Source organism: Cavia porcellus, unplaced genomic scaffold (genome assembly GCF_034190915.1).
Source record: "Cavia porcellus strain 051 isolate PalLab524CR breed Dunkin Hartley unplaced genomic scaffold, mCavPor4.1 scaffold_23, whole genome shotgun sequence".
NCBI classification, from domain to species: domain Eukaryota; kingdom Metazoa; phylum Chordata; class Mammalia; order Rodentia; family Caviidae; genus Cavia; species Cavia porcellus.
The window spans coordinates 2,765,417-2,780,082 of NW_026947506.1; the positions used below are offsets into that span (position 1 = coordinate 2,765,417).

General features: G+C 44.1%; 1 pseudogene; it reads left to right on the plus strand.

Moving 5' to 3' along the window:
* The first annotated feature begins 13,241 nt into the window (after positions 1–13,241).
* Positions 13,242–13,394, plus strand: LOC111755717 (small nucleolar RNA SNORA2/SNORA34 family; annotated as a pseudogene).
* The last annotated feature ends 1,272 nt before the right edge of the window (positions 13,395–14,666 follow it).

Consider the following 14,666-nt stretch of genomic DNA (forward strand, 5'->3'; position numbering starts at 1 on the left):
AATTGTTACAAGAATTAGTGTTCTTCACTTAGGGAGGGTGTGGAAAATGATAGGCTGCAAACAGAGTTAAGGGAAAACAGAAGACAAGACTCAGTCCTCCTGAAGCTCTGTTAAGTCAGCCCTTGGGGAAACCACAGAAGCCAGCCATGGGCAGCTTCCAGCATTGGAGCAGGAGGGGACGATGTGCTGGGGAGACAGATGAGAAGCTGGAGTCTCTGTGTCACTCCTGAGTCTGCTTCTGTACCTCCGTACCTGGGAGAGGACCAGGACCATCTGTCGGCCCGACTCAGTGCCCACTTGACAAAGAGCTTATGGAGAAATTGCCCCCTGTCGCCACTGAGGCCAGACTATAGATGCAATACAGTGCCTGCCTGTGTTTTTCTGTCTGCTCACCCTCAGAACCCAGATACATGAGATGAGGAAGCCCAGCCCATATGGAAGCAATCTCAAGTCCCTGGTGCTCTGGCCCTCCTGAGACCCCAGTCCACAGCCAGCAGTAACTCTCCACTGGTGCGGTGAGCCGTGCTGGAAACAGCCCTAACTTCAGTAAACCTGCGCAGCTGCTGGGAGGCAGAGAAGGTATAAGGCTCCCCCACCAAGCCAGGCCCAAATCGCAGATCTGTGAAAACACAGTTACCATTCTTAAAGCCAAATCAGCAAGCTTTCTGCTAAGAGCCAAATAGCAAACATTTTAGGGTTTGCATGGCCCGTGTGGCACCTGCTGCCCATGCTTTCTTTTTAAAACAATCATTTACAATAAATACTAATTCTGAAAATTACTGGCTTGGTAAGCAAACAGAACAGACAGTGGGCTGAATTGTCTAGGGAGGGAATAATTTGCTCTCCTCTGTGTTAGGGCACTACATATTGGGATGCTAAGTTATATACACAACAACTTAGCAAAGCTTTCAGTTATGAGTAAGTAAATTGCACAAGTTAAATTTGCAAAATTAAAGGAAAGGGGGGAAACAGCACGACAGGTTCAGACATGTTTGTGTCTCGTGTGTGCATGATGTGGGGCGAAGCAGGCCTCCGCAGGATTTTACTGATGGTTTAACTGACTACGTTTAGGAGATCGAAGACCAAATCTAAATATAACAGCATTACACAGAAACCCTTACCTTTAAAAAATCAGATTTTCCAGGAAACAGAACAAACATCTACTGAAAATCTGCTGTATCCCAGAATCTCTATGATGCCATTTCATGAAGGAGATATTTTTATTCCTGTTTTACCCTTAACAATTTGATGTAGAAAGTCAAATAATTTTCTCAAGACCTCACAATAACAAATCATGTTTGCCTGAAAAGAAAACAACCTCGGTGCAGGTTGCATTTTTGAGGAAATGAGGAATTAGTAATAGACTGAGCTTGGAGATTTTAGAATTAGCTAGCGTATTTCTTAATTAAAAAATACCTTAACCTAAAGTCTGTTTCTCACCCCAGCTGCCAGTTTCCACAGAGGAACAGTCTGTGATGCAGGAAATCCATCAGAATCGAGGCAAACACAGCAGCATGAGAGCTCCCTGGTCTGCACTGAGGTCTCATCTCTTTTATCCCATTTAAAACTGCAAGGGATTTTAAATGCAATTTAAATAAGCAACAATGCTTCTCTAATTGGAGCTTTAAAAATTTAGATTTACTTTTAGATTTTATTTATAAGCCAGTTTTCTGCAGAATTTATGAAACAGTTAAAACTTTCAGCAAATGCAGCTGTATGTGCGTGTATCCTTGTTGAATGATAGACAGGCAGAGTCGCTTCACATGTAACACATGCAAACAGGGCACCCCAGAAGGTGTGTGCTGCTTTTGAATGTGACAGAGTTTTACATAGACATGGGTTCTCTTGGAGCTATGTTTGTGTCGTGCTTGATTCATGTTAAACACGCTGAAAGTCTGTAGCACAGGTGTCTGAAGGGGTTCAGGAGCAGCTTCCCTCTCTAGCTGATCTTTCCTGAGCCCCTCTAAACCTGGTCTGAGAAGCTCCCATGGCAAAACTTTTACCAAGCCTCACAGACTCTGAGCATAGCTCGTTTCTGCAGGAGCACCAACAGGAGATTCCCCTGCACCCCAAAAGCTGTTCTTTCTCACTGAGCCGGGAATGGATGAGCAGTTCTGCAGAGTCCAGAGGAGACTCAGGCACAGTGGAAGACCCTCCCATTGGAACCGAAGGACTCCATCACAGTGCTGGCCTTAGGAAGCAAAGTCCCGAGGGAACAAAATCAAGAAACCTATGTTTAGCCCATCCTCCCTTTACAGAGGTAGACCAGTATGCTGGACTTTTCATTAAAACCCAATTGTCTTCACTGGCCAAGTTCCCTTAAGGTTCATCACAGCCAGTGGTTACTTCTGGACAATGAGCTCTTAGTCTGGCACTGTGCTACCTGATGTATTATCAGCCTCTTCCAGTTCCTCTTCCCCAGTAGCTGCAAACCTTGTGGTTAGCTATAGACACAACAAGATGGAGCACCGCAGAATATGGGTACCATGTGGAGGACAGAAACTGAGTGCCTCCCAGATAGGAAGAGGAATTTTAGTGCATGTGAAATAAACCGTTATTGAATTGAGCTGCTGAGAGATTGATGTTTTGTTTCTGCTTGATAACCTAATCTACCCTGATTAATATACCTTGCAACTCCAAGGTGCTACATCTATCAAGAGTCTGCTGATTCTGACGAATCTATCCAGTGGAGCTTAGCACTTGAGAACAGTGGAGCAAAACTACAATATTTCAGTAGAAAAACCACATTTTCCCTGCCTTCATGATGGTTCTTCCTTACTTCCATTGGTTACTGGGTAGACACCGAGCACCAGTTTAACTGAGGCTCAGCACTGTTAATTTCAAAAGGTATTGGAGATGTTTGTTTCTTAAATATTTCCTTTGTAACCAATTTTAGGAAAGCTTACTTTTTAATATGTCATGCATTTTGGGTTTTTTCTTTTTTGATCCCTGTATATTGTTCTATACATCTAAAATTCAGTAACATCAACCACTTCACAATGGTACTGCTATTGATATAATATCCTTCATTAATTCCCACTATTTTTTCTCCAAAGTGTAGAACTACCTAATTTAAAACTATGTTTAGATCTCGTTGCAATTGTACCATTCTACAGAGCACATTGCAAATATTAGACACCTTAGCTAAAGTACACAGAATGTGATTGTTCACCATCAATTCTACCTCTTAATTTTTTCCAATAAAATATTACAGTTCTCTTACAGAGATCTAATATGCCTCTTATTAAGTTGTCTTAAATTTTTAAGTAATTTAGATCTGTTATGGATGGTGTCTTAGTTACTTTCTTCATTGCTGAGACAAAATACCCAATACACAAAGTTAAAAGAAGTTTTTAACTTTGTAAAGATTTCAGTTCATACTCGGCTGGCTCCAAGGCAGGATGGCACGGCAGAGGCATTATAGTTGGAGACAGGCAGAAGACAACAAAAGCAAGAAAACAAACTGTAAGTAACTAGGAGCAAGCCTCTTCCACCCCTAATCCTGCATCCAGGCTACCCACCCTTAGGGTGGACGGTGCTCACCTCTGGAACGCCTGCACCCTTAATTCTAGCATTGCACCATGAATCAATCACACGCTCTAGACCCAGCCACCTCTGGGGAGCCCCACCCACGACTGCATGAGGCTCTGGGGGGACATCTAGACACAAGCCACAACAGGCAGAGGCTCCATTTTTGCTGCTGGCTTAAAGAGATGCTTTCATCTTTGATATTTCTATTTAATTTTGGTTTCTTAATGAACTCTCTGAAAGAGTCTTCACATGGTCAGTGTGCAAACTAGTGTGAGAGTGGAAACCAATGAAGTGCACAGCGAAAGCAGAAAGCGTGAGTAACTGTACTGTACTTAAAAGTTAGAATATTCAAGTTAAACAGGAAAGGTACCTGGTCATCTACTCAAATACATCTTCATTGACTGGATATAGTAGCTGCACGGATTTCACTCATTTTTATCCCAAAGAAAATATCTGAATGCTTTCCAGCTGTGACTTTCTCTGCAGGCTATGCTCACCTGCTGCTGGCTGGCGTCCACCATGTGTGTGCATTGTGCATCCCAAGTGTCAGGGTGGCCATGTCCCCTCCCCTTGGTGACCGCCAGTCCTCAGCATCTCCATCCCGGCTGCTCCCAGCACGCAGCTTCTCAGAGACACAGCCTAGGCCCGCGGCCGTAAATCATGAGTAACTTTTGGAACTAGTTCCTCTCCAGAGGTGTATGGCAAGTTCCCCTTGCTGTGCAGACAGTCTGAGATTCACACTGCATCCGTGTGATAAATCAGTACTGGGCATGCGACAGCATTCTGACAGCAGGACAATTGCTGTCCTGGAAACAAAAAATGCAAATATCCTCTCCCTCCTTGCAAAGGCAGCCAGCAGACTGATTCTCTGATGTTGATCAATGACTTTAATCTACGCCCACCCAGAGTTTATAAAATCCATGTAACATCTGTCAGCCTCACTCCTCTCTGGTCCGGACTGAGGCAGGTTTTGATTTCCCTGGGTGTCAGGTGAGTCATTTGGGCCACCTTGAAAGGATGACCGTAAAAATTGTAAGTTTTGGAGAGTAATTTTAATTGTAGCATCCCAACTGTAAAATGAATCATTCAGACATCAACAGTTGGAGGCTGGGTGACTTGGACATGTTAGTTGACCTCTGTAAACCTATTTCTCAGCTGACAAATACAGAAAGAAATGCCTAACGTAAAAGATGGCTTTACTTCTGTAAACTGAAAGACATCCTCACCTTTAGGTAGTGTACTTGCCAGGCTTGGCAGGTAAAATGCAGCGAACAAAATACCCATGCTAATGAATTAATCAAGGCATAAGGTAAATAGTGGTTTTATCGAGTCTCTGCATTCTATTTTTCATATGGTAATGACAAGCTGAAGTGGTTAAAAATAAAATGTGTAATAATAACTGGAAAGAGACAGCGGCTGGGACAGCACTCCTGCTGCACTGGTCCAGAGCCTTTGCTTGGCTCTCTGTTACCTCTGTTCCCCTCCCCTCTCCTCAGCCCAAATAACATCATTGGTGGACACAATATATTCTTAACTATGTGGGTTTATATAGGATTCCAGCTTTGGTGGAGGATGCTAAAAGAACGTGCAGTGTTGCAGGACTCCTTCTGAGTTACTGCTGACATGGAACATGGACACAACACCCAACATGTGGGACTAACTGAAGGGCTGGAGGCCGTCAAGTGCTCAAAGCTCGTAAGGACAGAAGGACCCAGAAGGACCTCTTTGAGTGCGAGTGAAGCTTCTCACTGCTTCGTTGTGCCTGGTAATTCCACGGCTGTTAATGAAAAGATGTGGTCATTTGGTGACGAAGAACTTGGAACTGTGACCTTCTGAGGATGTCCTGTTCCCCATCCCTGAGCACCATGAAGCTAATGTAATTTCCAGAAACCAAAATGGTTTATCTTCCTCACATCAGTCCAGAAACTCAAGCAGGCATTGCCACAAGAGAACCACTTGCAGTGCTTACACATCAGTTGTGTGTTTTTAAACAAGAGCACCAGTCAGCGTTTTACTAGAGAAACAGATATAAGTTATACAACTACATTACAAGATTGGCTTCTGATGGTCACCCCCAAAGCAGATGGGAGCATACAGTGGCCGTGTGCACACTGGAGACTGAAGGGTTCAGTCCAAGGCCTGGAGCTCACTGCAGTGTCCCGTGGGAGTCCCTACCAGGAGGCCAATGAGTCTGTGATGGAAGGCTGAAGAGTCTATGTCGGAGGGCTGATGGTCTGCTGCAGAATCCAGAGTCCATGCTGGAAGCCAGGAGACCATGCCCAAGGGGAAGAGGAAGATGCAGCTCCTCTGAAGAACAGAAGCAGATCCACCCTTCCTCATTTCCCCTTTGGACCACCCAGCTCAGCCACACCAGGGTGGGTCCACTACACCACACGGTGTGGAATTCCCGGGCCAGTTTAGTTAAGCCTCTAAACTTCTCAGATTCACACAATCAATCACGACAGAAAGCTTGTGCAGCTGTGTCATTGTATGTGGTCACAGACCAGCTGATAACAAAGAAAGCTGAGTATGCAAGAAAACCTGATCAGAACTTTGGTTACTGTGTGAAAGAGGCTTGTAAAGAAGGAAATTATTGATAAATACTTTCCCCCACCAAGTGCTAATCATAGTGAATCATCAGAGCACTAAATTATGTGTGTGTATGTGTGTGTATATATATATATATATATATATATATTCGAAAGATTGAAGGAAATTCTCCATTATATATATACACACACATATATATATATATGGTTATCTATCTATATATATACATGAACCATATATATATATATATGAATTAGAGATAATAGAGAATTTCCTTCAATCTTTCAAATCACTGAAAAAACAGGTGACTGTTATGGACTGAATGTGTCCCTAACAATTTATCCCAAGAAGCTTCAATTCTCAGTATGATGGGCTTAGTGAAAACTCTAGGAAGTCAGATGAAATTGTCCGGGTGAGGCTTTCATGATAGGATTAGTTCCTTTGTAAGAAAAGACAGCAGCAATCTTTCTCCTTCTTCCTGGGCACAAACAGAAAAGGTCATGTGTACACAGAGAGAAGGCAGCCACCTACAAACCAATAGACAAGGTGACAGAATGAATCTATTTGCACCTTGATCTTGGTCCTCTATCTTTCAGAACTGGGAGAGAGGAATTTTTAGCCACCCAGGCCTTGATATTTTGTTACGATGCCTGTGGATACTAACACAGTGACCACTAATACTGTGTCTATAATCTTCATTCTGAGTTATTTCCTTCAAAAGAGAGAGAGAGAGAGAGAGAGAGAGAGAGAGAGAGAGAGAGAGAGAGAGAAAGGCAAGAATTTCTTTTTAATAGTGTCATAGAAAAGTTGAGTTACACATGCATTGCACATATAACAAAATATTCTGGTATGTTAAAAAGACAAATGAACCCAAGATTGGATCCCAAGAAGTAAGGAAATCGCAATGTCTGGCCGTAAATCTGGGAGGCAGGAGAAGGTGAATCTGAGAACGTCCCCCGTCTCCCACCACCAGTTGGGTCACAGCTCACACAGCGCCCAGCCATCCACACCTCAGTGGCCGAGGGCATTGTCGTGGCTGGGAATCTCGGTTGTGTAGCTTGGTAGCCAGTGACCTGAATGCGTGTGGCAGGGGCACCAGGAAGAGAGCAGGAAAGCAGCGTCGTAATAAACGTCACCCAGACTGGAAGCTGCACTCCCATTTGCTGTCCTTCCTAAGCTTTGCCCTCTGCCCAGTGGCTGCCACCCACCGAATGGCATCAGAAAGTAGCAATGCACTGTGAGAGGCAGCATGGCAGGCAAGGATGTCCACTTCCCAGTTCCTGTGAGGCAAGGACAGATCGTCACTTGGCAAGAGAGGACCAGGGTTGCAGAAAGAGTGGAAATGGCTGGTCAGCTGCTCTTCGTATTGCCCTGGACTTTGTAGTGGACCGTGAGTGATCACAAAGGCCCTTTAGATATGGAGAAGATGAGCAGAAAAGTTATTAGTAGCACACAAGAAATATTCACATGGCTCTTGCTACTTTACAAATGGACGTAGATGGGACCAAAGAATATAGGAAAGCAGAGGTAAGAAGACAGATTTCTAGAAGGGACAAAACCTGGTGGACACCTTGACTTTTAACCCTGTATCGTCCACTTTGGACTTCTGACCTCTACAACTGTCAGATAAAAAGTGTGTTGTGTTAAGTCACCAATTACGTACTATCAGGAAATAAATATACATTCACTCATTATTTGGCTCATATTAAGAATCATTTAAGTCCATGTATTTGCTAAGCGCTGCAGTAGAAACAGAAGAAGGTGGACGACACTGGTCTGATGCTTGCATTCAGAGACATTGAGATCCGCTTTGATTGGCCAGTAATAATAACTAACGTTTATTGGACACTTCCACTAGCACATCTGTGCTACGGGCTGGAAGATTGCGGGGCTGTGTAATTCACACTGCTGACATTCTAATCCTGACACAGAGGTGTCAGGACCTGTGACCCACTCTTATATAAGACTCCAAAGAACACCCTTTTCCCTTCCACTCCATAAGGAGGACAGTGGCCATCTGTGAACCAGATCTTCCTGACCTCCAGAACTGTGAGGATTCTTATTTTCTGTAAGCCATTCAGCTCATAGTATTTCATCAGAACAGCCCAAAACGATTCAGGCGACATGACTGTCACACTGTACACATAGTGCCTCCACCTCAGCCTGCACGGAGACTGTGAAAAAGTAGACTGAATGAGGTTAATAATCTGAGTAAGTCAGCACGACAGAGAAACTGGTATTTGAACTTATGTTCAAGTGACTGCGCTGAGTTCCTCTGGTTGCTCCTTCCTTTTTGCAGTGAAGGATCAGGTCACTAAGTTGGCAGGTTTCAGAGGGAGGAGATCCTATTTAAATTGGAAGGATAAATGATAGCTTCTGGGTCAGAAGATTTTGAACGGGATCCAGGTCTAAAAGGATTATCATACATTAGTCATGACACACAGAGCAAGGTGACTGCTCAGGGTCACCACTGTATTTCCATAATTTAATGATTTGTGGTTGTTGCGGGTTCTTCTTCCCTCACTAGCTGCCTCTGAGGACTGTCTCAGTATCTAGCGGGTGCCGTCAGGTCCCAGCCACGTGGCCTCTCTCCTTCACGGAGAACAATAACTGCTCCACTCTTGAAGCAAGCAGGAGACTCTTTCTGGACCTTAATTTTCCTTTATGGGCTTCCTTTTTAGGCCAGGCACGGCCAGATGATCAGCTGAGTTTCTGATGAATTAAAATTGCCTCACTAATAGCCAAATCGTGGGAGGAGTGACCTGCTGGGTTTACTAGTCATGCCCACACTCAAGAAAATGAAAGGCAATACACATGCACCAAGAATTGAGAGCCCTGGGAGCCATCCTAGAATCCCTCCAATCACTTGCTGGTTTACAAATATGAAGACGCAACAATACAGATAATTCTTTAGTAACTGCCACGTTTAATACAAAAGCTTGGTGACTACCCCGAGAACTTCTCAGTTACCTTTTATCTTTTGCAAACAGTCCATTAAGACACTGAAAGGCAATCTCAAGGCAGCAGGCAGGAGAAGAGAGGCATGCACCTCGGGGAAACCTCAGTGCCAAAGTGTAAGAATGGGCGTGGCACCTCATCACCCTCCCAGAGCTAGCCTTTACTGGTTGGAAGGAGCTCAGTTAACAGTCTGCATACGTATTTATTTCTTCCTATCCATAAGATACAAAATGCATTCTTAATTAGCTCAGAAAGAGAAAGCACACATATCAAAACCAAATTCTTAGGAAGTGCTTGATCCAGAAACTTTCTTAGAACAAGTTCTTGAGAAACGTTTTCTGTGGCTGTTGACTAATTCATCAGAAGATTTTTTCTTTGAGACTCTCAATGTTTTAAAATGTTAACACTTGATTTATATACACTAAAATTTATTTTGTGCTATGAAGCACTGTGGGTTTGATATATACCTAGTGTCACGTATGCATACCATCATGGTTTCATACAGAGTATTTTTACTCTGGTTTTAAGTACATTCATTGTGACATTCCTGGGTATAGTCCAGGTCATATTTTTTGAGTTGGCATTCCTTGATCTTACTGAAACTGTGGTTGCAATGTTATTTATCAAGTTTGCAACATTTGAAATCCCAGTGTTCAAAGAGTAAAAGTCTTGCCTTCATAACATCTTAATACAGAATCCACTGGACTTGTCACAGATTAAAAGGCTTTCTAAAGCATTGCTCCCATCCTCAATGGCTCTTTCCTGTCAGAAATACTGGTGCCCTCCAGCGGACACTGGGGCGTCCTCAGCATGCACCATGGCAAGCAGATTTGTAAAGCTCTAAGGAAAAACAGCCACCTACCTTTGAGAAGCTTCCTCACAGAAGGTTACCTTACTGTGTTTTCCTGGTCCCTGGCACTCTCCAGGCTAGCACTGTACCAAGATGTGCCACATTAGCCATCCTGCTTCTGTGCTAAGGTTGCCACCTCCACCCACCGTGGGTCAGAAGGACACAATTCACACTGTAGTTTTCTAATATGAAAACAGCTGCTCTTGTTACTAGGTTCTTTTTGGATCTGAATTTTTAAGAGTTAAATTTGCATAGGAAGGGGAATTAAGATAAAGTTACTAAGTGAAAAGATTACAACTTCAGCAAATGCTATCAGCTCAGTGACTGGTTTTAATTTTAATTGGAATTCAGAATAAAATCCAGGAACCATAGTATAAGCAATCAGGGTGAGCACCGTTATTATGAAGCTTATAGGTGGAACCTGGTGTCAGATGGACCTTGATTGTGATTGTGTTTCTGTCATTTACTGGCAGTACTGAGGAGCTTCAGAAGAATACTGTGTCTTGTTAATGGAGCTGCAATGTCTGATCGCAAGCATAATGTCTGGATGAAATGATGCACCTTTTACATGCTCTTGGCAAACTGCCTGAAATACACTGGCATAAGCCAAGGTCTTCAGAAAGCATAGATATTGATTAGATAATGAGGACAAATTTACAATCCAAGGGACACAATGCACACACATTTTGTAGGTTCCATGAACCCACTATTGAGATGTTCTTTCTATCTGGGACTATGTGTGATCCGGGAATTATAGGAAAGCATGGAGAAAGAAAGAGTGCCAGAGGCAGAATCCGAGGTGTCTGGGCACCACAGAGGTGAAGGATGCTTGGGAACAGGAAGGGAGCAGTGGAGGAGTCTGGGAAATCAGCAGGCGCTGGTGTGAGCAGGTTTCCACCTCCAAGAAGCTGTGGAGCGACGCTCCTCATGGGAATGGTCAGGAGATTACTGAGAGCCACATGTGCGGCTCTTCCCAGGGTAGATAGAAGCGACCTAGTCGGCGTCCCCTGGGAGTCTGATGGTGGCTTGGGAGGCCTTGGCCACACTGGGTCCTGCTTGACGCAGCTCCAGGAGTAGAAATTCACAAGGGTTCATGAGGGGCTGAAGAAGTGGGCAGAAGAACACAGAGGTACAGAGAAAACAAGAAAAAAATGCATCAACAATGCACAAGTGTTCACAGTATCCACCACGGCCAGGCTGCCGAGGAGAGGGCTTCATTTACACGGTTTGGAAATGAGCGGATAGTTTAAGTCTGTTTCTTTGGCTGCTCGGAGCTTCTGCCTCATTGTCTGCCTCCAGAAGGGGGCTTCACGGCTATGACATTTCTGGCAGGCGGGTTGAGCAGTAGTGTTTAGTGCTCATCCTTTATAGGTGAAGAACGAAGTCCAGCGATGCCTACAGATTCGTTTGGAGATCATGAAAGACTGAGTGTGAACCCAGCCACTTTCCCTAAGACGAGCCCACTCCGTCTGTCATACTGCTGTCCAAGGAGCTGGATGGACGCTAAATAGCACCACCTCGGAGAACAGTGATCCCCATAAAACGACAGGGCAGATGTTTCCGGGAGGCTGAGCCAGATGTGTCCACAAGTGACAAACTGCTGTCTCAGGACTGATGCTGACAGACAGTCTCCTCTCCTGCCCCAGGCACTCGAAGCAGTAGAGAGAATGAAAGTCTCCAAAATATTAGGGGTCCCAGCCAGTCAACACCACTGAATTTGCCTTAATTTCCAAGCCTGGCATGACTGGGGCCAGCGCTTCTGTGGCTGTACATGGGGTCCACCTGATGGCCACGTCCAGGCAGTGGCTGCACAGCACAGGCTTTCTCCAGGGCAACAAGAAGAGGAATGCAGCGATTATAAATCTGATATTTAACTAATGAGAGTGATTGCAGGAGCTATCAGAGACTGTCCGTGAGTATGCGCGTGTTTATGCCACGAAAGCATGCCGATTTCCCTCAGGGGCAGAGTGAGAATCTGACAGCTTAAAACAAGCAAAGCACAACCCTTTTCTCCTATGACTACATCGAGTTGGGTCACAAATTAGAAGGGTACCTTGTAACTCATCTCATGATACTTTCTAGGTAAGAGATACCAGAGTCTCGCTTGTTATTACAAAGCCAGTGAAGACAGGATCCGACTCCATGCCAGGATCCAGGACCTGAGTTGCTCCTCTCTGTGTCTGAGGAAAGTCACATGCGTGTATGATCCAGGCTACTTCTTCCCTTTTTTCCTCCTTCCTTTGTTTCTCTTTTATTCCTTTAGTGGATTTTTTACTACATTAGTAAATGCTTTGTCTCATTTTAGCTACATTATATACCAGTGTTTTCTCCAATAAAACATTGTCATGCAGTGACTTTGTGCCTGTTTTTAATATATCCAGCATAGAAACTCAGCAAAGGGCATTTCTTGCTAATCCTTTTCCATCTTGTCCAAGTTTATACAGCCACTCAGCAACACCCTTGAGCTGCAAAACCAACTTCACTCCCTGTCAATCTTGTGTATATGCAATATACACGCTGCACCACATTTCCCTCCATTAGGGTTAACACTGGGGTGTGACCATTATATTAATTATAGGATGAAGGATAGTTTTTAATGCCTACATAAACTCACAAATTTTTCAGTTCTTATGTTTCCTAACTTGTAAAATTTTAAAAGAAAAGCTTACCCAAATTCCTTGCAAAACTTGTCTTGTGGTGTCTCCTAAAGCAAATACTATCCTAACTGATAAAGCAGGAAAATATACTTTCAACAGCTAGATGTACATTAGTGAACATATATGATACGGTTAGCACATCCTTTTCAATTTGTGTATACTTTGAAAATTCAATTTATTTATGTTATGCTCCATCTCTAGATGTCCACCCAAAGCCTCCTGTGCTCATAGGTGGTGCTTTGAGAACTGGCCGGATGTAGGGTATGGGATGCTGGAATTAAGGGTGTGTGGCACTGAACTGTCTACTAATGTGTTTAGTGCAGATCTGGGTAGGGATAGCGGAAAGTCTCGCCTGGGTGTGGGTGGCCTGGATGGGACGAAGGGAAAGGAGGCTGCTATTGCTGCTGCTTCTTTCCTGTCTGTCTGCCCTGAGGTGGGCTGCTCCTCCACTGTACGGTCCTCTGGCGTATTACCCCACCTTGTAACCAGGAAACCATGGGCTGAGACCTCTCCCAACAGTGAGCCTACAGGAACCTCTGCTCCTTTAATCTGTGGGGGTCTGCAATTTGTCCCAGAAAAGCAACTAAGACCATTTAGTTTATGCATTTATTTCAAGGATTACAAGATCATTACCATTATTAGGCTTGACTCACCAAAGTTGTTTTAAGGGGATTGATCAGTTAAAAGTCTTTTCTGTGGTCCTGAATCAAGGCCAGTAGTGTGCTGTAGCTGCTGGTTTCAAACAGGAGAAAAGTCTTTCTAGGAGCAAAAGAGAAGTCTTTCTAGGGGCTGTTGACCATTTCAGAACTTTGGAAATGCAACAGTCCATTCTTTACAAAGAAATAGCTTAGAGACCAGCGTGGGCCTGGAGAAGCCAAGACTCAAGCCTCTGCCTGCAGTGAGCCCAGAGACACAGAGTGAGTCCAGGGAGGACCCAGAGAGGAGGCTATACACCAAGGCTCTACCCCAGTGAGGCCCGATCACTCAGTGAGCCCCGATCACTCAGTGAGCCCACTGCAGCCCAGAGAAGAAGCCACAATCCAAGGCCCTCTGCCATGAGGGGAGCACTGGTGAACCAACACCTCGTGCCTCTCTGAGACCCCGGGAACCTCAGATCAGAGGAACACAGGTACCTAGACCAATCCCAGGGTGCAGCAAGGGGCTGATTCGGAGAAACACAGGAAGATGTTGAGATGAAGGAGCAGAACACAGTCTCAGCCCCCCAGTCCACCCAGAGCAAGTTCAGGAGACAGAGACATAGTAGAAACTAGAAGTCACGGGGCTGGGGATTTAGCTCAGCGGCATAAGCGCCTGCCTTGCAAGCAGGCAGTCGTGAGTTCGATCCCGGGTACCGATAAAAAGGAAAAAGACAAAAAAAAAAAAAAAAAAGAAACTAGAAGTCACCAGCCTGAAATTTCAACTTAGTTCTTATGGTTTGGTTAATTTTGCATGGCTATGTCTGATGGTCTGCGCAGCTATTTTTAAGATAGCAAGATTCATTATAGTAGCCACTGTTGATTTCCTGTCATCTTGTTTTGATTGCTCTGTTTTGTTTGGTTTTATTCTGTTTTATTCGGTTTAGCTTTATTATGTCTGATGGTGTGGGCAGCTATTTTGAAGATAACAAGGTGTATTATGGTAGCCTTGTTGATTCCCTGTTACCTTGTTTTGAAGTCCTGTATCACTTTCATTGTTTTGTTTTATTTTGTTTGGCTTTGTTCTATTTTATTTGGTTTGTTTTTAACCTCTTTACAATAAGTAAATACATTAAAAATTTTTTTTAAGTTTTTCCTGATGGAATAGGTCAGGTCAATCTAATTCAGTCCTATGTAATGAGTCTTTTCTAGACTCATCTTCATTATGATCTCAGTAGGATTCCACACATAACTGGAGCAAGAACAGCAAATCAAGACAGTTTCTGTTTAAGAGCACAGCAGATCTCACAGGTAAGGCCTGGAGGAGTTTAAAACGATGCCCGATAAGGACTGAGACCGTTACACTTGACTACGGAATTTACACTACTGGCCTGCCCACAGCCCTTCTGAAGGGCTCTTTCTGAATGGTCCTTTGGCCTTTAGGTTGCCTTTTTTCGCCCTGTGGGATTCTTTATTCTATTTGAA